The sequence below is a fragment of the Falco biarmicus genome, chromosome 1 (genome assembly GCF_023638135.1).
Source record: "Falco biarmicus isolate bFalBia1 chromosome 1, bFalBia1.pri, whole genome shotgun sequence".
Lineage (NCBI taxonomy): Eukaryota > Metazoa > Chordata > Aves > Falconiformes > Falconidae > Falco > Falco biarmicus.
Genome location: NC_079288.1, coordinates 124,837,430 through 124,861,011, shown reverse-complemented (window position 1 = coordinate 124,861,011; position 23,582 = coordinate 124,837,430). Strand labels below are relative to the sequence as shown.

Genomic DNA, 23,582 nt, shown 5'->3' with positions numbered 1-23,582 from the left:
CTGCTGCCACATTGCCAATTTTAACTCTTAATTTGAAATATTAGCATATAGACCATGTAGCCACAAGAAGATCAGTCCCCAAACATGCACTGGGCACTTGTTCTCAGAACACTCCAGCATGTTCGTAAGACACAGACAATTTACTCTTTCCACATGGGAAACTCCGTTTCAGAGGCAGTGCCTCTAGTGTGTCTGGAAAATTAAATGACTACATACTTCTAACAGCAGAATCCTTAAATAACAACAAATGTTGAAACTGATGTTCTGATCCCAAGAACTGGCCTAGGGCAACGATTAGACAATATGGCCCGACTCTCAAGTAGTCGTGATTACCTGCTGGTGCTGACTTCTGAGACAGTCATGCAAACTGCAATATCCTTTGAAAGGTAACGAGAGCATGCGATGCAAAACCAAGCACAAGAAAGCAGTTTACCAAGCAAGAGATTCAGTATATTCTGGCTAAATCTAAGAGCCTATGCTGCCCTTCTGAAGTTTCATAATGATATTTTCTATCACAATGCCATAGACCTTCCCTTTTCCTCGAGTGGAATTGAATAAATTTTCCGTGCTCAGTGGGGTGACCAGAGCAAGGCAAGATCTTGCTGGCCTTTAGACAGCCTGGAGAAAAGTCCAATAATTCTTCCAAATGAAAAAGCTGCACAGAAGCCTGGACTGTGTCCTACTCCTGCAAGTACTTTCTCCTGCTATGATATCTTTCCCGTGACACTGATATGACTTCCAGACCAGGCCGTGGGGTTTTGTTTGGAAGTTCTGGGGTAGCCCAAAGGCTCCTAGTGACCAGCAGCCAGATGCCCAATCATATGTGAAAGTTCTAAGCCATACAGAAGCGCAACACAATGTTCAGTAATTCCCTTGCAGCTTTTCTCCCTCCACAGATCAACCCCTAAGTAATAAACCTTTCTGCTAAGAACAACAGAGCTAATGAGCTTTACTACACCATATGTCCATCAGCTAGGCCGTAACTACCTCCCCTGTCTACTGCTATTAGTGGCTACAAAGCAAGAAGGAACATTATATTTTTTACAAGCTTGAAGATTTCATTTCCCCTGGAATAACTCAGCTAAAATCCATACACATTCTTCTGAGGTCTGTGAGAAAACTCCCGTAGTTTAAATGAAAAAAGTAATTGTTTTATAAGATCAGACCATTGACATTTCATGAGAAAGGATTTTTATCCAGGTTTATTTCCTAACACTTTTCCGAGTGATGTAATAACATCCATGTCTGATGGATCTCCTTTTTTTTTAAATTTTAAATAAGTTCCCTTTTATTATATGACTTGTCACACCAACTTAGTGACTGACCGAAAAGCTAGATTTTTCTAGTAAGGAATCAGTTTGTCTGGCAGTACTTTTAACTATAACTTTACCCATTATTTTCAGTGAAGTAGAGCCACTTAGGAAAGCAATATTCCTTCATAGAAGATATTTCAGATGCCTGGAAATTCCTAAACAGAAATACATAGAGAAGTTGAAATTCCGAACATTAACATTGCCACATTTAGTACTGTATATTTCATCAACACCTGTTTGTTCAGACTTCAAGATCCAGTACTTGCTGGATACTTCTTAAGTCATTGCAATACCTTTGAATACTGTTTTATAACACTTGAAAATTTGCAAAACGCTACAAAAAATGAAATACCGTTAATGACGGAATTTATATCTTTCAAAAATTAGAAAGACTACAGCTTTCATTTCACAAACAGTCAATACAACCAGACGAGGAGCAGGTAAGGAGCAGGGCTGTACTCGCTGCAGAACAGAAGCATTATTCATGCGAAAACATGCAGGAAATCAATAGAAAATTCAGAAACAGAATTCTTAGTTCCTAGTTTCATGTCAGTGTTAAACACATTTTTGCAGTACGTTGAATAAAAGATAATTGTTACATTCTTTAACTTGTATTGACTTGTGTTGACCAGCTAAATAAGTGGACTACAAAAACATGTCAACTGATGGAAAAATAATTTATAAAAAAATTTCCTCCTATAAATCAACTTACTTTTTGCATTAAACAATGAAGAGAAAGACATTATTTAAGTTGTAATTTATAATATCCGTTTTTAGAACAGGCATTTTTCACTTTAATCGCTCTATTCTGTTAAAGACTGGTCAACACTTCTTGTCTGATCAGATTTATGACAGATCTTACTGATAGCAAAGATTTGAGTGTGTATTCATTATGACATGATTTATAAAAATGGCATGTTACTTAGAAGTGTTTATAGTAATATATATTCATATATTTCCTGTTTTGAAAAGAGATAACTATTTGGACTTCAAATGTACTGAGAAAATGCTTTCTGAATCTGAAGCTACACTTTGGGAAAAATTACTTACATGAGTTGAAACTGGTGTTTGTTAAGTATAAATGATCTTCAGAGGAAGCATAATCCTCATTTTTTTTGTGCACTAGAGAGCGTCACACAGACAATAAAAACTTGTAAAATATATACCAAAAAGAAAACGGAAGATATCTAAGGAGATGTTTTAGATGAACCTTTGGAAACAACATTCATTTTCCAGTTCTACTGTAATCATATTATTCCATCAACTCTCCAGAAGCAAACCCTAATATTTTCCCTAGTTTTTTGGAATATACTCCCACTTGGAAGCAGAAGAGAAAAAGCAAGGGAGAGGGAATTCCTTACTATGATTCCATTTCATAAACAGAAACTAAAACCAACAAGAGAAACTTCATAATTCTTCCTTTTGAACTCAGACACATGGTGAAATAATAGATTCACACAGATTTTCTTTTGTATTAATTTATATCTTTTCTTTAGAATTTTGTCCTCTGGCAATGTATTTTGGATTGGGGAAAATGTTTTCTTTTGCTAAAATATTCACTTTTTGCTTATTGTTCTTGCAGTCAAGACGTGACATTCCATTGAAGGAAAAACCAAATGACAAAAAAAAAAAAAAAAAGAAGAAGAAATCAGGGAAAAATTCATTCCATCCCCAAGGTTAGTTTTCTTGTCCCCTTTAGCTTTATCAAAGGCATTTTCATCACAATTGAACATGCAATAAACATTTATTTCTGGATGACTCCCAGCCACAGCCAGATTCTCTGAAGATTTTTGAAATTTTATTTAAATTAACAGCTGTCTGTAAATTTCTGTGAAGATCTCTTTTTATAAGGAACAAAAGTTCAATCGGTAGTGCTTTGGAATGTTCTACCACTGCCTAGGGATGTTCAGAGAAAAAAAAATCCTTCTGATTCTTTGATATTTTTCAGTAAGGAAGGAAGGGAATCAAATTGCGCAGGGGAATTTTTAAACAGACACTTGATAGTCAGGGACAAAAAAGAAAAAAAAAACCACCCCAAAACAACAAAAAACAAACAAAACCCAACACAAACTCCAAACCACATTAAAAAAAGAAAGCACTGAAAAAAGAATCCTACTGAATCAGAAACATAGAATCGAATAGTCTTTCTTACAATCTGCAAAGTGATGACATCAGAAAGCAGACAAGCAATTAAAGAAACATAATCCTTCACATTGTGATGTAGAGATCTAAACCCAGCAGACAGTCTACAAGAAATTATCTGCTTCTAAAACATATATGTATATAGTAACTACTGCACCTTGAATAATCCCTCAAATCTAAGCACAGTTGTCTATTTTTTTTAAATTTTTTTCTATTTCATAAGTTACTGTATAACCTCTTTAATATTCTTCCCTTTTGGTAGGTGCTCCAAGATTTGAACTTTGAAAATGTCTTCTTTTCATTTCTTTCTGTTTTAATCAAACTGTTCTAAAGAATCTTTTATTCTTAGTCATTAAGAAAAACAAACAAACAAACAAACAAGGGCTCACTGAAAACGATATGGAGAAAGTAAGACATATATTAAATGTTAATAAAGAATTATAAACCTCTTTCTAATGAGCTCACATGCAGCTCTGTAGCTCCCCCTAGAGGCGGAGCTCCACCTAGGAGGAGGAGCAGTAAAAGAGGAGGAAGATGAAGGTGTCTTAACACCTGTAAGAACTTGTTTTAGATTGTCTTTTTTTTTTCTTCTTAGTGTGTGATACACTCTGTAGTGTTCCCTATTCTGTGAAGGGAAGAAATACGCTGAAAAACATCAATTCCAGTGGAGACAAAAAAAATAATCCCAGAAATCTTAAGTATGGTTTCTAAATTCTTAAATGTTCTTAATTATACGATACTTTGATACATTTTGAAAGACAAGTGTTGCAAATTTCGGTCTAAAATCTTATGTAAAAGTAAATTAAAAAGGTTTTAGTCAATAGCACTTTATCTATTGATTTAGATTTGTATATGACTTTGCCCTTTAGCCACTTCTAAAATGGAAAATGTAATATGTAAAATATATACACTTGTTTTGACATGAAGATAAATTATCTTATTTCTGTAATCTATCTCAGCCTTGGACAGATGCAGAAAAAATTCCTGGGAGGCAGACACTGGGTCTTTGAGGCAATGTGCAACATTTTGAAAGTCAGAACACAAATAACCTTGATATAAGGAACAATAATGGTCTCTGCCAATTTATTAAATTGCATCCCTTTTCTACTCACATAACTTCATTGGTCTGGGTTAAGCTTGAAGTGGCTCTTCCCTCAAGTTCTCAATTCATTAGCACATTTGGTCATTTAGTGACAGCTTTGTCTCTTCTTTACAAGAAACACAGAGCTGGGTGTCAATATATACATTTAATATGAACCTCTTATTTTTGTTATCTTGGAGATGTCTGAAGGGTATTTTGAATTGGAAAATAGACAGGTTCAATCACCATGTGACAGCTTTTGAAAGGACTCACACTTCTTTTACCACCTTTAAAAAACAAAACAGAGAGCAATGAAAAAAAAAAAAAAGTGCATATGAAATATACTGAAAAGCAGTTATTTGAAGGACCAATGTGTAGGACAACGACCAACAACTAATGAATGTGGTAGCTTGAAAATGCTTATACATGTAATGATTTGAGAAAAATCTTGGGGTAAGCAAGGGTGTTTCATTATACTCTGCATGATCATCTGCAATAGTACATTTTTCAATATGTTTTTTTGATATATTTGAGTCGTCTTAACAATATGCCATACAGTACTCAGCAGCGCAATACTCCCATTGTTTCAGAGTACATCTCAGCTTTCAATTTTAATTTTTTGTTTCTCTTGCTGATGACAGATTTTTTCAGAGGCTTCAACACAGTGGAAAGGTGGCAAGGGAAGAAGGGGATAAAAGCAATTAACTTGCTGAAATAATATAATCAACATAATACCGAACAGCAAGGGGTTTCTTATGTAGCTGCGGCATTACCCGTACCTGAGTGAGGAACCTCTAAGCTATCTGTTGCCACATCGCCAAAGTACTGATTGTATTAAAGATGCATCCCAGATGCTTCGTGCTCCACTGATGCAAAGCAGTCAGATGGAACAGTGTACAGCAACTGGGAAAGACACATGAAAAGAGATCCCTCCGAGTGTATATATAAATTCCTGACCTGATAATAGCGGTAGGTGTAGAACAATCACAGCCATTGTAATTACTCCTAAATCCGAGCCTGCTCTTTTATTTCCATTACTGCCAGGATTTTGTTATATACTCATCGCAGTATATTTAGGTATTACCACAGGGCCTGCTTCTGTAGAACAATAGGAAGCAACAGGCATTGCCAGTGCACTGAAATTTTCGACTAGCTGATCTCAACAGCTTGTATGAATGTTAATAGGGGAAAAGCTTAACAATGTTGTGGGTGATGTACATGTGACACTCCTGCAATTTAAATATGACATATTTGTCTGATGGGTTTTGTAGTGAGACTGAGAAACCTGAACTGCATGTGGAGACTCGTAGTATAAATTTATTTGCACGTTAATACACTTTTATCCTATATGTTTGTTTCAATAGCAATACTATCGCATTGGATCCAGCCAAAAGCTTGGGTACATTTTAGATGAATTTTCTGCTTTGATCTCATTTGAAGTTCATTGCAAGAAAACAAATCAAAAAATCATCAGAAATATAAATATACATATACATATGTATTTCTACATGCATAAAAATATAAACATACATTTTAGAAAACCTTAAATCATTCTCATTCATAGAAAGATCTTACTGTACGAGTACAAACATTCTGCAGAAAAATGATAGTACGTACCTAGAAAACGTAATTTGTATAAGCAAGTTACAAAATGCAATAAAATTAATTTACGCACAGATAATATCCATAAATAGTGCCAGCTTCTTGCACTTCTCTATGACTATTGAATGTTTGCCTTGGTATGAAAATATATATATTTTAAGCGGTTCATTAATTCAATTTAATATATCATATTCTATTCTATATGTTATGTTTCTTGATTCTAAAGAATATTTATCTATCTATCTATCTATCTATCTATCTATCTATCAATCTATCTATCTAAAGAATACATATTTCGTAAGGTCTACATGGCATAATCCTTAATTATGGACTAAACAATGTTGATATTTTCTAGAGCTAACATGACTATTAGCAGAATTTCCACTTTTCTCTGAACTTTACCAAAATGTTCTTTAATCCCTATTTTGCTGCACATCAAGCACTGTTCTACAGATGGAGATCAGCTCAATGGAAAAGACATATGTGCACAGGATTATAAAGAAATTGACCAAGGGGAGATGAAAAAGAAATTATTTCTATCCCACAAATGAGGAAAAGTTGTGATACTGCTGACTTTCAGGTGGTTTTCCTCACAAATAGGAGACCTACCTGAAACCCAACTTGCTATTGAAATAGCAAATATCTCACAAGATGTTCTTGTAACTGGCAGACATTTTTCATTTTAGGTTTTTTGAAGTTCTCTTAAAAAACTTTAAAATGTCAGTCCATATAATCTAAGGACAGTTGTGGAAGGATTAGATTTGCACACAAGCTCTTAGGGTACATTACAAACTTTAGAATAATGATACTATATGAATAATATGACTTTCTTAATGCAAGTAAAGATGAATTTACCACATTTTTACTCTTTTTCCAGTACAAAAATCCTGAAGTGAAGCTGACTTAACAAAGTGGGTGAAATCTGAAACAAAAATTCCTCTGATACCTCCTGGAAAAGTCATTTTAATAAGGATGTTCCACAGCCAGATACACACACACACATCTTAATCTAAAGTAAGTTTAGAAAATCACTGGATTTTTGGCAAGAATACCTTATTATTATAAATCAATGAATAAATATGCTGATCCATATGCTATAAGGCATAAATATACTATTTTCCTCTCTCAGTGACAGATACAATCTTTCTTCTGTATTATTCAATCCTTCTTCTCTAGGAAGGAGCATAATTTCTGGCAGGTTAAAAATGTAAGATGTAAATTAGAAGGACTCCAAAGCACACCATGAAAAGTGAGTAGCCAAAGACATAAACAATTCTTGAAAACCTAAATAAAGGATAAAGGAAAGTTAAGAAAGAACTGGTGGAATGGCTGGATTTTAAAAGACCACAACATTCCCAGAAGCAGGTAAATGCTTTATTGTGTCACTTTTCTCCAGAAGACGGAAAAAGTAATGTACAAAGTTTCTGAACATTAGTGGTAAGAAAATACTGGAACAAACAGATAAATTGAAAAGCTGTACTTCATTAGGCCTGCATACGGTTATTCACGAGTTCTGCTGAAGCCTCGGAGTCATCTGGCTGAACTGCGAGCTCTAATGCAGTAGTTAACGGAAAAAGAAAAAGGCTGCAGGGTAGGAAGTCTAGTTATCCTGTGCTAGCTATGACTCCAAATTCATGGATACCAGCAGTCAGAAATGATTGCTTTAAAAGAAGATGATACAGAAAAATGTTAAAAACCATTTATGAATTTCTGTCTCGTTTGTACATGGTTAGTGCAACAGGAATATCTTCTACTAAGGAGAGCTAAAATACATACTTTCATAATATAAAATACAAAAATATATTATATTAAAATGTAATTGTTTATTTTCAAAATTTCTTAACAGTAAAACCTGGGAATGCTCATGGGACAAGAGGAAAAAACGTATCATGGAATAAGCCTTGGTTAACTGAAGAGTAGGAATAGAGAAATCAAATAAACTGTTTTAATTCTCTCCAGTGGTTAGCGCGTTAATTAGCATGTTATTTACTATATATTTAATCCTGTAAAGGGTCAAGCAGATACTGAAATTTGCAGGGGACATAGATTTGTACAAGCTGTAATGTCAGGATGGTAGGTGAGTGGAGAAAACAAAACCCAACAACTTACAATGCTCTTTGATGTCATTCTTCCCTCAGCACATGAACTTCAGAACTCATTATCCCATCTTGAAAAAGGTAGGCAACGAACAGAAGGGGATTAGAACTGAAGGTTGCATATTGAAACATTTTTCTTCAAGGAGACACGATAAAGACTGTTAGTACGAGGGCATACAATGAAACCCTACAGAATGACAGACACCACGCAGGCAGAGCAGCATTTCCAAAGACTGTAACCTTTTAAGTTTCATTTTCAAGTATCTAAGGAATTTCAAATGCAAGATTTAAGACTTCTAATTTTTTTTAGGTTCTCTGGCAAGTTATACACAAGAAATCAGGTGTTCTTTTCCAGAAAGAACATGGAAAGATTCACTGACATTTAAGGGCAACAAAATGAAAACACACGGAGCCATTTATATAAATACATTTATATTTACATACGTATGTGTCTAAACAAAATGCATAATTGACTTACGTGACTCAGTGTGTTAGAAATTCATGGTAGAAGAGTAGGAATATACATAAAAGAACAGGATAAACCCAGTAAGATGTAACTATGGATAATGATATTTGTCACAGTTACCGTAAGAAAGGAAAAATATTGCGTGTCAGCCTTGTAATCTATTTAGTGGTGAGCTTGCACAAGCAAGCTGAATCCTCTGGCAAGTAATACAGGCAGAAACTCAGCAGACGACAAAATCCTGTACGCTCAGGGAAGGAGAAAAGGCACCTTCCTCCCTCCTCAGCAAAACAGCTTGTTTCCCCTCAGAGGTCACTACCAGGAATTCCTTCAACCAAATGACACACTATTTCACATGGAACAAATTGGTGACATAACATTTAACATGGCAAGGGTTTCTTTTTGGTAGCAAAACCTCAGATTGCTAAGATTCATGGAAAATGTAAGTGGAAAATTAATGTTTAAGGCTTGGAAATTGACTATGTTGGATTAGAAAATGAAAAATAAAAATTCGAAGCATTGCAGGTTAGCCATGGGGGCTGGACGTCAGGGGTTATCTAGTTCAGTCAAGAAGACCGTCTAGGTAGAAACTCATTTTTTGCTGGTTATCTTAGACTGATTAGGACAGGTACAGTGCCCAGCTGGTTGGTATGAAGAGCAGAAATTTAGAAAATGCAGGGCAAAGATATATTAATAGGAATAAGAAAGAAATACAACTGAGGCAAAGCAAACCACAATTTCACACAGGGCTATGGGGGATCCTTGGCTGTTCATTAGTGAGGGCGAGGTATCAGCAGAATAAATAATGACCTTTATGGGGAACTTACTATGCAACTATCCAGTATGATATTTCTCACTAATGGAAAACGAGAGTGAAAAAAAATCTTATGATGATGATGATGATCTGATCTAATACTCTAATTTTTACTTTCATATTATTAAAAGGGAAATTATAATCCTCTAATACAAGTCCTTGCTCTAAAATTCCAAAATGTAATAAAGTACCTCTCAATTTAAAACTTTAACATATCTATAAAACAATTTAGTATCTATTCTAATGCAGAATATTTAGTACCTCTTTTAATGTAATATTAGAATATATGGACATAACTTTGACCAGTTTTATACATACGAAAGGTTTAGAATCTTCTAAAATCTTTAACAATTAGGTAAGGGAATATTAGAAGCTGAAAGGAGAACATGAGGTGAAAATACTGGTAACATGCATATCAGTACAGGAAAAGTGTGTTACATGCAAATTTGGTGATAAATACCATGAGTTAACACCTTGTTCTACAAATCTGACTCACACAGCCTTATTCTAAAACAAATAAAATTGTTTACTTAAAAATCACATTGATCAAGGTACTTAGGGACAGAAAGAAAGAGGTATATCTTAAATCTATTATTTGGGTAAAGCATAATCTGCACCTCTTTTTATTTGAGTACCTGACAGAATGCAGAATTTCTCATTTTTGGGGGGAGTTTGTTCTTACAGTTGATCTCATCATGAAAAATACATACTGTATTTACATTTTAAACAGTTCTGATGGCTATCTCCAGGAAGAAAGACTACAAAGTCTTCCTTCATTAGACTGGAAAATTCACCAGTATATAGTATTTTCCTCTCTTACCAGATAACTAATCTGTTTAAATACCCATTCTTAGACATTTTTTCCAGTTTCCAAGCACTTAGGGATCTTTTCTCTAAGCTTTCTACTTTTCAGTTTCATTTTATTGTCTGGGCACAAGAAGCTGATATAACATTCTCCTATCAGCTTTATCTGTACCGTACATGTGAGAAGTTAATCTCTCGTCTCCGTACCACTACTCATTTCTACATATAACAAATGAAGAGAAAAACCCTTTTACATGGAACATCGGGGCAGGGGGTGGGGGGGACAGGACAGGACAGGGACTTAACTATCTGTTATATGACCACTTAATTATTTTCAGCATAATTATTTTCAAGTGTACAATCCCAATTTTGAAAGTCTCACTTATGTATCTAATTTCTCAGCATACAACCATCCAGGCAGCTGTACAAAAGCACTTACTTTTATCAGCCAAACTTTTAACATTCTGAAAGAAAGAATTCACATTTGTTTGACAGGACTTTATCTTCCAAAAACCTTCTGCCTTGAATTCTAGCAGTAATGCTCTGTATTCAAAGCTTTTGATCAGTTATGTATAGAAACCCACCTCACCATTCTATTAGCTTCTCTTTTGCAGCATGGGTCACGTTGCTTGCTTTTTTTTTTTTTTTTAAGCTTTAATACTACATTCACTGCTTCCAGGAGTTTCTAGAGAATTCCAGGATTCCTCTAAAATGAATAAAGTATGTATCTACTTCTGAATTCAGTCCATATGAATCAGCTGCTTTCAAATATTCACCATAAAAATACTGCTTAATGTTTTCCTTAGAAACTAATTGCTTGGAAAATACTTCACCATCATTATGGAATATGAGTTTGGTCTCTTACTTCTTTCCAGAAAGAGAAAAGAAACAGATATTGAACATTTTATTTTCTGTCATTACTAGCAATTTGATTTTTTTAAACTTTTAACGGTGCCATTTATATATGTAAGGAGATATTCCTTTTCCCCCTAATATAATGTAATACATGTTCTATTGTCCTTTGCTAAGCCAAGGATTGTTCCTTGGTCTCACTTCCACTGTACTTCACAGCTTCTAGTCCATATCAAATTATATTTGCCTTCCCACTTTTCACACTGTGATAGTATATATATATTTTTTTTCTAACTGGTGTCCTCATATTGTCTACGAAACAAAGCTGGGTTTTTAGATGCTGCTTTTTCCAATCGTGGTACAGTGGTTATGTGGCTAGTTACTAAGCTTCCTCTTCTTTAACTTACCTTTCGGTCACAATCTCATATCTATTTACACTATTATCTCCAAAGAACGTAATCCAGAACATGTTTAACTTTGAGAAATTAGCCTTTTTGAGGTATCAGCTCTCCATGTTGTTGCTAAGGTCCTTCCTCTGTTCACCAACAGTAAGTACAAGCAACGTAAAACCACTGGTCCCTAGGCAACTTTAAACTTCCATTACAATGATTAATTCATCTTTATCTAGCCCAATAAAGTACAAAATGGAATGAGTGCATGTAGAATATCTAGCTATTTCCTAAATTGAATTCCCAGATAGCAATTCCACTTTTCTGAAAAAGGAAAGAAGTGAAGCAAGTAAATAAATAAATATTCTAACCATCTTTTTTCCCCCCATAGCTATAAATGAATTGTCTAAATATAAAATTTGAGGTTTAAAAGTTGAACATGTGCATAAATGTTTGCGGAGTGGGAAGTTCATGAGCAAGGGATTACTAGCAACTGAAAAACAAAGTTGTTCTGAATATCAGCATTATGCACATTACAGAATGTAGTTCCTCTCTGTGGTATTCCAGTTTTTTTAAAACTTCACTATATACATGGCTCCTGTGTGTATATATATATAATTCTGCAAACAGTTCATTTTAGCAGCTATTTGCCTACATACACTGGAGTAATACAGATACAGACCACAACTCTGTAAAACTTAGTAGTTTCATATCGAGAGTGCTGAATGTAAAAAGTGTAACAAGTGGTTCAATTCCTTGATACGAAGCCAACAGGTACAATAATTTCAGAAGGCAAACCAAAATAAACTCAAATGAAAATTATAACATCTACTTGAAAAGCAGTAGAAACCCAAATATTTTCTTTTCCACCTATAAATATCAAATATCTATCATTATATCAAAACTCCAGTTGTGACATATATTAATTCAGACAAATACTATTAGTAAAGCTCTCTTTCAGATATCTCTATTATATATGAGCTTTCATCTTTAAATTTTGCTTGTTAACATCAGTTCTTACTATTACAGTGACATTTTCCATTGCAACTTCTTGATTTCATAAGTTCATAGCCCTATGAAGCCTTAAAGCTAACTTTTTATATTTATTTTTTTTTCCTGAAGTGCGTATATTATTACAAAACACTCAGTAGGACCATTACAATGAAATAGTATCATTTACTCCAGTATGAGCTGTAGAAGAGGTTCCAACACCACGTAAGAGCAGACAGACTGGACCAAATCAAAGATGCCTCTCACCCAGTACCCCTCCCTGTCAGAAAGCTGTTGTCCATGTAATGGGATCTCTAAGCATATGCAAGTGCACAGTAATGATTTCCTTGAAAACTCTCCCAACACCTGGCACTACATGGCTGAAAAGAGCTCAAGTCAAAGATGTTGTCTATGTTTTTATACCCTTCACTGTATTCTTCTCCCTAAAAACATTTAAGCACCCTTAAGCTGTCGACATTCACCATGTCCTATTGCATTATATCGACTAAACTGGAACTTATAGCAAATGTCTTTCGCTTTTGGTTATTTCCCTATTCCAGAGAGTTAAAAAGGTTAACTTCATCTTCCCTTAGACCTTTATACCAATTAATCTTTCCAGGTGTGAGACGGTTTTTGTGCCTTGCTTAATAGAGTGTGAACCTTTATGTCAATATTTACATGGCCAGCAGGAAGTACCTGGGTGCCGATTAAAAAGTACCACCAGAAGAAGGCATGGTTGTTTGAACATCTATGGTACCAAATATTTTTAAAAAACAATGTATGGTGGAAAAGACTCAACTGGCAAGACACTGTATAAATATCTGCCCGCCATGCAGGACTGCCAAATCAGAGTCAAGTCATGACAGAAACTGCTGTTCTATTACAGAGAGGATTATAAGCATTAATTCACTCCAAATCAGGAAAAGCACGCTGCTCGGGATCAGCTGAACTTTTCTAATCCGGCTCACATCAGTTTCAGCTTCAGCACTTCAGACATGTTTTGCAGCATTAGACCACTCATCAACACGCTCATAAACACATCACTTTGGAAGTTTTTTGGTTCAGCTAAATAGCTCTGACCCAGGCAGCTGGACAAGTGCCAGAGAATCATGACAAATACAATGTATTGCCACAGTGAATGGTATTCAAGCATCCTCCACATATACATAAATGACTCTTTTCAAATCCCTTTATGAAATACAGCAAAATTTACCAATGCCTTTGACACAGATGAAGAAACTCTTCATGGCTGCTGAGGGACACAGGTGACATGGGGCCAGATGTGAATGTTTTAGTGTTGCAGTAATGATATATCTTCATGTTACATCTCTATCTTTCATAGAATAGAATCACAGACTATCTCAAGCTGGAAGGGACCCATAACGATCATCAAATCCCTGCTCCTCACAGGAGTACCTAAAAGCACATCGTATGACTAAGAGCATCATCCAGACACTCCTCGACCTCTGACAAGCTTGCTGCTGTGACCACTTCCCAGGGCAGCCTGTTCCAGTGACCGACCGCCTTCTTAGTGAATAACCTTTTCCTAATGTCCAACCTGAAACTCCCCTGATGCAGCTTCATTCCATTTCCCAGTGTCCTGTCGCTGGTCACCAGAGAGAGGAGATCAGCACCTCCCTCTCTGCTGCCCGCCTTGAGGAAGCTGTAGATTGCAATGAGTAGAAATAAGACTGTAAACAACTCCCACAGCCAAAGGCAGCTGCTCTTTCTCATTTTCTAGAAGCCACTGAACTCACCTGTGGTTGGATGTTTCCTTAGAAGAAATCATTTCCCCCTAACCAAATAGGAAAAGTAAGCAGTGGTCAGACCCAGACCTTACTATTACAATATATTCACATCACTTCAACTTAAGGGTTTAATTTAGGGGGAAGCAAATCATCTCTACTCCAACACAGTAGCCTGAGGGTATCAATATTTTCTTAAAAGGCTACAAAGTTTATTTCTATTTTCCAGTCTTTGTGATGGTTTTCCCCTCTTCCAGATCTGTTTATTGACATGCACTTCTTTTAAAATATGCAACATTAGCACACTTCTCCTAATCAGTTAAATATATTCACCTTTGGTTACAGAAACTAAAGAACAAGCCAAAGACTGAATTCTCTAGAAGCCCTTGGACCGGCTACGGTAAAATCAGTGCTTTGTCTGTTGTGTCTGAAAAAGGGAAAATCCCTACCTTTTCTTGCTTTTGAAATGCTCACAGTAGTAAAATATTCCCAATTCTGGCTAGCTGAAAAACCTATTCATTAAATCTTCATAAGATTGTAATAATTAGGTAAGATTTCATAACATATTAAATGTTATCCACCCATAAATTTAACATGCCCTCATGGAGAACTCTTGATTCTTCATAATATTACACCAGCATATGATTTTTGACACAATTTAAAAACTCAAACTGCCTGATATATTCTTGCTAGTATACTCAGAGCTTTGCCTGACATATTTATAAATTGTGATCAAAAGCATTTCAGCTACCTGAAAAGAAATTGAAAAAGGACTGGAAACTTGCCTGTTCAGCTGTGGAAGAAAAATCCATCTTTTTTTTGTAAAAAGCCTCCTGCACAGATAAAATAGCTAGGGGTAGAAAACAATGTTTGTTTTGGAGAAACTTCTTACTGATGAGCTGTCTCTCTTGATATTTACACAGAACTTGCTCAGGTTTGACTGATGCGAATATTTGAAAATATTAACACATGCATTTAATTTTCTGCTGAGATCATTAGATGCATTTCTGAAATACAACATACTGCACATGACGCGTATTAGCAGCTCCATGTAATATTAGCAGCTCTTTAAGCCCTTAGAAGCAGGATTTTAAGTGTGCAGGAAGAAAACAGGATGTTATATTAGAATAAAGCAAGCCAGTTGTAAGGTTGTATCGGTGTTGGTGGGTGGCAGTGGGGGCTGCATTTTTTTTTATTATTTATTTAGCAATCTCAATTTGAAACATTTAAAAACACCGAAATGCCAAGTGTGAGGTCACAGGGACTTAAGTTGCTGAAAGAAGCCAAATGAAGGCAAGTCAACAGTACCAGATGAAATTTTAGAAGACGTAGCTTTGCTTTTTCTTTCTTTTTCCTTTCTGTTTTTATGCCTTTTTTTACTCCTGATATTCTTAATTTCAGCTATTTATTTGTAGCTTTCTTGTATATTTTTCAGCTATGACTCCAGAACACGGAATGCTATTCTGCTTGCGTAACTATGGTGAACAGTCAATATACTAAGCAGCCACTAAATTCATTATTAGCTTGACGTAGTCATGTCCAAGTCCTGTTGAGGTGGATCCACTTGCCTAAGGTATTAATTTTGATGGTATGTGATCAGTTTTGTTAGGGGTTTTGCCTTTTTTAGGTAGAGCTTCCTTCTCTTAAAAATCCATATATATAGATAGATAGATAGATAGATAAAAGAGAGTCTTAGTTTACTCATAAATATATTGCTTTTTAAGATCTGTGAAACAGTTGAGATTTCAAATTGTGTATTACAGTGTGTCAAAGTATTTTTAACTGAAAACACTGAGGGTCTTCTCACTGCCTTTGACAAGTGGTTATAGGCCCATCATTAGTAAAGCAGTATCTTCATTAATCTTCCATATTTTGAAAATACAGTAGTTCATTCCAGTGGAAGACACTCTGTGCTCTTCTGAACAAATACTTGCCAAACACTCAAGAGTTTACAGATTAAAATAAGTCAGACAGTCAACTTTTTAAATATTGCTCACAAAATGTTACTTCAAGTTGGTGGCACTCTTTCAGTCATGGAACACATCTGCCATTTGCATTTCATTGACCTTGAAGCTTACTGGTTAAAGATGAAACTTCACCTATTCAAAGTAAGCTGTTTAAAACATTAAAATAGATTTTTTTTAAAAAATATATTCCATTTTTAAATTTCCTACTGTTCTTCTTCCATTGAGAAAGCACTGTCTGAACCCAAAGGGATTTCCACATCTAGCTTTCATGCTTTTTGTTGCTCCATGGTAGTGACCGCTAGATTGGCAAATAAAATAATTGCCTTTGAGAGATTTCTTTAAGGACATTACGAGCATGAACTTCATTCTTTTTAAGTAGCTTCTTAAATAAATGCCTCAAAACAAAGTCAACTATTGATCCAATTCTTTGAATAAAAAGTTCTCCCCATTTGACAACAGGATTTACTACTGAAGACAAAACGTACATTAATCTTTCTAGTTTATCGTCTTCAGTTGACAAAGGTAGAATTACAGAGTTGCTGCACAAATAGAGATTTGTGCCCTCTGTTTGAAATGACAAATCTACATAAATTCATTGACTGTCCTAGGATAAAAGCAATCTTTACATCTCTACGTCTTGTCACCTGAAGAGAAGTAAGGATATAATTTATGCTTTATTGCCCAGTAATATTGTTGAATAACTGTTTATTCTCTGAGCACATTTGTGATTTCCTTGTTTGTTTATTGTAGTGCTGTATTTTTTTCCCCCCTGGAAGCGAAAAAATTACCCAGAATGTCTATTTACTGTCAGGGTAGAAGGGTGGGAATTTTATCCAGGAAACAAACAAACAAACAAAGAAACAACACCCCCACCCCCCACCAGAGCATCTGGAAGAGTTGGTACCAACTTTACTGATTTTACGCTTCTGCCTTCTACCGCTGGGACATCTAATTCGAACCCTAATTTCTAAAGGGAGAAGGATGGGAGAGAAGACAGGAATGTCAATATTCTGTCTGTCACGTGTGTGTACAGCGGGATAAAAACAGCCACTGTGGGACAGAAACGTTTTTTTCCACTGACAGCTGCAGGGAGAAGCTGAGCTAGGACGGATACTGCAGGCACAGGGAAAGGGATCCTTCATGCAGGCTCACCTCCGCAGCTCGCACCTTACATTCCCTTTCCTTACGATAATGGTAGCGGTGTACTTGGCCCTAAGGAACGGACAGGTGAGACCTACTGTGTTGCTCGAGTTGCATGTGGATTTGGGGGACGGGGGACGAAACGGTCAATAAAAGCAGCAAACAAAGGTTCAGCGGCCGTTAAGACAGGTGAAATAAAGCTTGCTCTGCACCGCTCAAGCATAAGCTACACCGAAACGTAAAAGCGCTGCACACAAAGTACACTGCGGCTGGCGAGCCGGGAGTCTCCTTGAAAACATGCTCCGCGCAGCGTTACGGGAGACACACGTACGTAAACACGCATCACAGCGGCACTTACACACACCCGACCGTGCCCGGAGGCGCCCGCGGCCACAGCCGTACCCCCGCGGCGCGCCCCCCCGCCGCTGCCGGGCGCACCTTCCCGGCGCCGCCGCACCGCGGCCGCCAGGCTCCCCACGGGCGGGGGCCGCAGCCTCGCCGCAGCCGCCCGGTACGCGCCGGCCGCCCTCCGTCCCGGCCGCGGTCCCCGGGCGCCCCCCGCCCGGCTGCCCCGTCCCTGCGGCGGCCGGGGGCGAGGCGGGGGTCGCCCTCCCTCCCGCTCCCGCAGCCCGGCGCGGCGTCCGAGGCGTCCGGGGCCACCTCCGCCCGCTCCCCGCCTTCGCCCGCCCGCGGCGCGGCGGCTGCCCCGCTCCCGCCCGCCCCCGCTCCCGCCTCCCCGCGGCGCGCCCGCCCCTCGCCCGGCACCCGGCGCTGCCGCCGGCCGCAGAGCAGCCGCGGCCACGCTGCGCGGCGCGGAGGGACCGGGGCTGGCGGAGCGGCGTGCGGGCGGGGAGGGGAGGCCGGGGAGGGGGGAGGGAATGGGAAGTAGAAGGGAAGGGAAGGGGGGGGTGCGTGCGGAGGGGGAGGGGGGGGAAATCAAATAAATAAATAACCTCCGCACCAATAAGAGAGGCAGCGGCTGCCGAGCAGGCTGGGATCGAATGGGAGAGGTCTTCCCTGGGCTGTATTTGTTTGTTTGTGACTGGAGCCGCAAAGTTCAGAGCCAAACGTGTTGCTTTCCGGCGGCGGCGGCGGCGACCGCCCCGCTTCACCTGCTCCGCTGACGGGGCGCCCGCCCGGCCGGGGCCGCCCCGCCGCTCTGCGGGCCCGCAGCCCGCCCGCCTCCCCCGCCGCCGCGGCCGCAGGACGGGAGAGCAGCGCGGGGCTGCGCCTCTCGCCCACCCGCCCGCCTTCCCCCCGCGGCTGCCGGGGGGCAACGGACAGGTGAGTCCCGCGTCCCGCACTCCTGCCTCACGCGGCGCGGAGGGTGCCCCCGCACCGGAGTCACCTGTCGCTGCGGGAGCCGCTCGTCTGTCAAACTTTGCCTCCCGTCGGCTCCCGCAGCCCGCGCCGCCGCCTTGCCTTCCGCGGGAAGGGAGCGCTCGGGGTGCATCGGTTTTGCGCAGCGGGATGCGGCGGGGGAGGCGGGGGGTCCCGCTCTGCGGAGCGCCGCTCAGCCCGTAGCGGGAGAGCGGGGTCACCGAGCCCCGTGTCCCCCCACCCCCCCGAGCCGCAGCGCGGCCGCGGAGGCGCCAAGTTCGGGTTCGCCCTGGTGGGAGGGGGCCCGTGGGGCCCGCGCAACAGGCGCCGTCCGGCGGGGGGCGGGCGGCGGGGGGCGCGTCGCCCGCCGGCGCGGGGGTCCCGGGCCCCCCCGTCGGACCGCTGCCCCTGCAGGTAACCCCGCTTGGTTCCCAGCGCCCCCGGGGGCGCGCCGGGCTGGGGACCGGTGTCGCGGCCGCTCGGGAGCGCCGGGCGGCGCGCTCCTCCTGCGGCGGAGAGAAACTTGCCGATCGGCGCGGGCGGCGGGCGAGGGGCTGCTGTCAGCCCCCTGCGCGGAAGGGGCGCGCCGGGGCGGCTGTGCGCGCGGCGGGGGCGCCCCCCGGGCGGGCGGCGGGGAGCGGGCTGCGCGGCGGGGCGCGGGCGCCCGGCAGGTGGAGCCGTGCGGAGCGGCGGCGGCGGCGGCCCCGGGTCTGTCTCGCCCCCGCGGCGCTGGCGGCCGAGCCCCGTGGGCGCGGTGCGAGGCGGCCCCGGTGTCCCCCCGCCGTGTCCCCCCGCCGCCGGAGCGGGGCCCCGGTGGGATGCGGCGGGCGGGTGCGGGAGCGGGCGGGGACGGCGGGCTGCCGTGTTGACATTGTCCCTGGTCACGCGTATTTTTCTGCCGGTGATCGTCTGCCCGTTCGTCACTCCGTGCCGGGAAACTGATGAGATTCTAGGGGTAGTCTGTCTTAATTATCACAGAATGTATAAAAGCGTAATTGCTAAAATTATTCAATAGCGGTTAACAATTAAAAGATTATCCCGGTACTCGGCAGCTAGCGAGGAGCAGACTGTACTAATTGGATAGTTAATGACATTTAAATAGGCAGGCTTTCTCAAAATAGGAAGTTCCACTCTTCCAGGGAACTGAACAGGGTGTATAGAATATTTAATAATTAGACGGCAAGGGTTGGAACGCTTCGGAAAGGGTTGTGGTAATTAAGTTGTTAGCTTGGCCGGCAGCACTGGGACAGACTTTGCACGGTTCTAGAGCGCTGGCTGAGGGAAGGCTGGATTTTCCTCACTTTTCCTTGGATAGGCACATTCAGCTTACACACCGGAGAAATTTGTGTGAAGCCAGATCGAAGGGGAGGCAATATTTTACATACCATCTGCTGAAATCTCCTTCTATCTCCTGCTGACGTAACTTGACCGAATTGATAACGGAACCTGAGTTTTAAGTCACTTTACCGCTGGCTACTCGAGTTTTATGTCACTTCATGCCACTTTACACTGGCTGGAAATAGTTACTGTTTAATATTGTGAAGGCTGCATCAGGGATGGTGTAACAACAAAGTCCTCCTTTAAAAAATAAACAGCTGAAGTAGTGCTTTATTTTATTTATTTTTTCTCCCAATAATAACATGCCAGTATAAACACTACTTCAATAACAGAAGTGATAAATAAATAAACTTCTGCAGGGTTTATTTTATAAACTTATTCTCCACACCTATCATGTTCCTCCCATAACTTGAAAACATTCTATGAGAAACTCAGGCGGTAACTGCATAAACTTGTTGCGTTTTGCTTTAGAAGTTTTCTCAGTGTTATGTGTAGTAAAGTTGACATAAGAAGCAGCACAATGTGATCTTCTGCTTGCTGTGGTTTTTTTTTTTCCCACTGAAGAATTGTTTCCCACTAGCTTAATCAAAGATGTATACTTAAGGAAAACGCCAGAGTTGGAATTAAATAAGAGAGTACATTAACAAATTAAATGGGATATTCCATTTTAAGACCTACTGTAAAGAATAACACATAATTAAAATTGCAAAGTGTGCATGGGCTCTTACATACCTATGCTTTACTCAATCACTGTTAAGTTTTGTCATCAACATAGTTTTGTCTTCCTTTGAGGTAAAAAAAAAAAAATCCAGAAAGAAATAATCTGTAACACTGGTCTGCATACTGAAAGGGCTAGGAGCGTGTGTTTCCCAAGTCAAGTCAATGAAAATGCTGAGCTTCACAAAAGTTATATCCACAATTGTAAAACCGGTCTGTTTTCTTCTTGTGCTGGATGCCACAGTTCAAAATCTTTTTGTGTTATACCCCAGTCTTGCTCTTTTCACTATTACAGATATCTTTCTCCAACACTTCTTTTATTCTTGCATGCCAGATTATTCAAATGTTTATGAGCATTGCTGCTGACTTCTGAACCTGAATTCCATGCTAGGCTTTCCCAAATGAGGGTTTCTAAAAATCAGAATAATGGAGCTTATTATTTTTTTTCTCTGTATAATAAAAAAAATCTGTATAAATAAAATCCTATGTCATGTAAAAATGTCAGCTTGAGTGAAGATGGAGTTTAATATTAAGGTTGGGTTTCCTCCAAAACAAAGTATGACTTTCCACACGGCTGATAAATAGATAGCTGAATGTGTTATCAAAGATTTACAAAACACTGATGTCTTGACATCTGGATTTGTGGAGTGTCTTTGATAAAAAATGGAGTGTGAGAAAATGCTGTAGAGGGTTTTTTGAGAAGAAAAAAACCCCAACCCCCAAATAGAAGTAATATTAAAAAAATGTTTTGCATGACATACTGGATTGTATAAAGCTGTTTTGGGGAGTTGTGTTTGTATATATTTTATTATAATGATACCAGCACAAGTTTTCCAAAGAAATGAACTCTGCTTGAAAAATCCTTCTAATGAAATACATATACGTATTTTTTTTCCCGATCTTTCCTAACTCTTTAGTGGTAAATCTATGCAACAAGATTCCCCAGCATTAGGAAGCATACTCTTCTGTATTGCTTCCAAACTTACTGCTTGAAGTCTTTCTTTCACCCTAACATTTGCAATACTAACATTAAACTTAAATGTCCTTGCTGGGTTGAAAGTACCTTTCTGCTCTTCTGACATTTCCAAAAGATACATACCAATGTTTTACATGTCATCTATCTAGAAACGTTGTATTTACTAAACTCACAGCTCCATATGGATAAACTTAAAAACTTTCATCTCGGAAAATACAGTTGTAGTATTGGGGGTGGGGGGTGGGGCAGGGAGGGAAAGGAGTTTTAAAATCCTGTGTAATTACCATACTCATATTGCTTGTTAACTAAGGGAATGTCAACTTCTGGGCACATGCCTCGGTCATAACAGTAAAATACCCTATGGCTGACTTTGAGGCTTCAGCATACGTTGCAACTCATTTCAGGTAAAACAAATATTTAAGAAACGGATGCAAAATATTTGTTAAATCATTGAAGTGAACAGGCTATAAAATTCAGTATCTGAGAATATTTCCAGTGTAGCTAATAATAATTATGACCTGTGATAGATACCGGAATAAGACTTCTGGAAGCCAGTACTTCTGCTTTTTAAAAAATATGTTGGCTTCATAGAGGCTGAGGGATTTTTTGATGTTATAGTAGCATTTTACTGTATGAAAGATAGCAATTGAAGTTATAAAACAATGAATCCTATAGGCTTAGCAGAATCATGGTCTGCAAATTATCAGAATGACTAAAGCATTAAATTACACTTTTATTTGTGCAATAAAGATAATTTCATACAAGACTTGACTTGCAGTTCTGTTATGTTATGAATATGTTCTTTCTCCTGAAATTGCGTTCTTTCATTCTGCAGAGAAACTAAGTTTTGCTTGTGGACCTGTTACTTCTGAACTATGATGGATACTCTAGGACTAGGGTTTCTTGAGGACTAACATTTTATCAGAGAAGACTGTTGTTGGTTTAGCACACACGCTGGCGCTGTTACGTATCCAAATGTGCCTATTTCTGTGTGAGAAGCAGTCTTTCATTTAACAAATCTTAGCAAGAGAGAGAATCTGTCTGCTTTACAAACTACTTAATTAAATTAACCAAGATTATCGAGATTTAATTTACCTAGTGCCTGGTATCCCAAACAATACATCTATTATGAAGTGAGATGGAATTTGCGAAGATTCTTTTAAAGCATGGACCTTGTTTTAACTGTAGCACGTAGAAAGATCAGCTTGAAGTATTTGCAAATACTTTTCCTCTGGATACAGCAACGAGTCAAAGATGATGTTAGTTTTGTTAATTCAAATTGCATCTGTGATCTTAAACTGTTGCACTAGAGGCAGTCTGCCTGTGAGCTCTGCTGAAATCTAGAACTCTTGAAAATGTCTCTTCTAATCACTGCTAAACGTTCCACTGTTAATTAAGAGGTAATGTAAGTGGAATCAAATGTTACAACAGTGTAATGGTGTCCTGTTGAATATAAGTTCCATGGCTAAGCTGACACACTTTCAGAAAACAAGCATATTTCAGCATTGTCTGTTCGATAGGAAGTGTTTCTGCAAAAGCCTTAAATAATCCCTCACAGATGAATCTGTTCATCATGTTTCTATTGTGGCAGTCTAATGAGAGCGGCATCACTTTCCTTTCATTAGTTGAATACGGGGATAGCTCACAGAAACCTGTAGGGTCACACACACGGTGGTTGTCTACTCCGGTTCTTGCCTGCATCAATACCCAAGACTTCTGCCAGCTGAAGCTTTTACTTGCTCTGAGGGGAAGAGAAAGCAGAAGTCAGCTGTATTCCAGGATGCGCCATCACGACCCATGGCTGTTCAACCGCTCAGATCTGCGGAGGGCAGC

The 23,582-nt window shown here is 39.5% G+C and overlaps 1 long non-coding RNA gene across 2 annotated transcripts in view; it reads left to right on the top strand.

The window, feature by feature from the left end:
• The first annotated feature begins 18,334 nt into the window (after nt 1-18,334).
• The window catches only part of LOC130143954 (uncharacterized), a 631,756-nt gene continuing 626,508 nt past the window's right edge, over nt 18,335-23,582 (top strand). For both annotated transcript variants that reach the window (XR_008819941.1, XR_008819942.1), the window contains exon 1: nt 18,335-18,682. This is a non-coding gene — a long non-coding RNA (uncharacterized LOC130143954). The remainder of the gene's footprint in view (nt 18,683-23,582) is intronic.